This window comes from Haliaeetus leucocephalus, unplaced genomic scaffold (assembly GCF_000737465.1).
Source record: "Haliaeetus leucocephalus isolate CR32 unplaced genomic scaffold, Haliaeetus_leucocephalus-4.0 Scaffold360, whole genome shotgun sequence".
Classification (NCBI taxonomy): domain Eukaryota; kingdom Metazoa; phylum Chordata; class Aves; order Accipitriformes; family Accipitridae; genus Haliaeetus; species Haliaeetus leucocephalus.
This window is the reverse complement of record NW_010972796.1, coordinates 27365-27985: the sequence shown is the minus strand read 5'-3', so window position 1 is coordinate 27985 and position 621 is coordinate 27365. Positions and strand designations below refer to the sequence as shown.

Here is a 621-nt window from a genome sequence, read left to right as displayed (position 1 = left end):
GGAAGTGCATCAGGGACCACAGCTCCATCAGGCTGTTCTGCAGCGGCGTCCCCGTCAGCAACAACCGCCGCTGGCTGCGGAGAGGGAACAGCCCCCCCTCGTTAGCCCGCCGTGCACCCATGGGTGCCCCCCGCCGGCCAGGGGAGGGTTACGGAGGACTCACGGGTTTCTCAGAGCAACCCCAGGCACCTACAGGGCACCCCAAATGGTCACAGAGCACCCATGGGTGCCCCCCGGGTGGCTCTGGTGCACCCACAGGTACCCCAAAGCAGCTACAGGGCACCCCAAATGGTCACAGAGCACCCATGGGTGCCCCCCGGGTGGCTCTGGTGCACCCACAGGTACCCCAAAGCAGCTACAGGGCACCCCAAACGGTCACAGAGCACCCATGGGTGCCCCCCGGGTGGCTCTGGTGCACCCACAGGTACCCCAAAGCAGCTACAGGGCACCCCAAACGGTCACACGAGCACCCATGGGTGCCCCCCAACATCTCCAGACTGCCCCCAAATCCTCAGTACCCCAGGCTGTTTGCCAGCACACCCGGCTTCCCGACCACCCTGAGGTGTCCCAAAGCCCCTTGGGGTGCTGTCCCAGCACCCATGGGTGCCCCCCACCCGCTCG

The 621-nt window shown here is 66.5% G+C and overlaps 1 protein-coding gene across 1 annotated transcript in view; it reads right to left on the bottom strand.

The window, feature by feature from the left end:
* Positions 1 to 621, bottom strand: part of LOC104835062 (helicase SRCAP-like) — a 17234-nt gene that overhangs the window by 1635 nt on the left and 14978 nt on the right. The gene's annotated exons all lie outside the window — the stretch shown is intronic.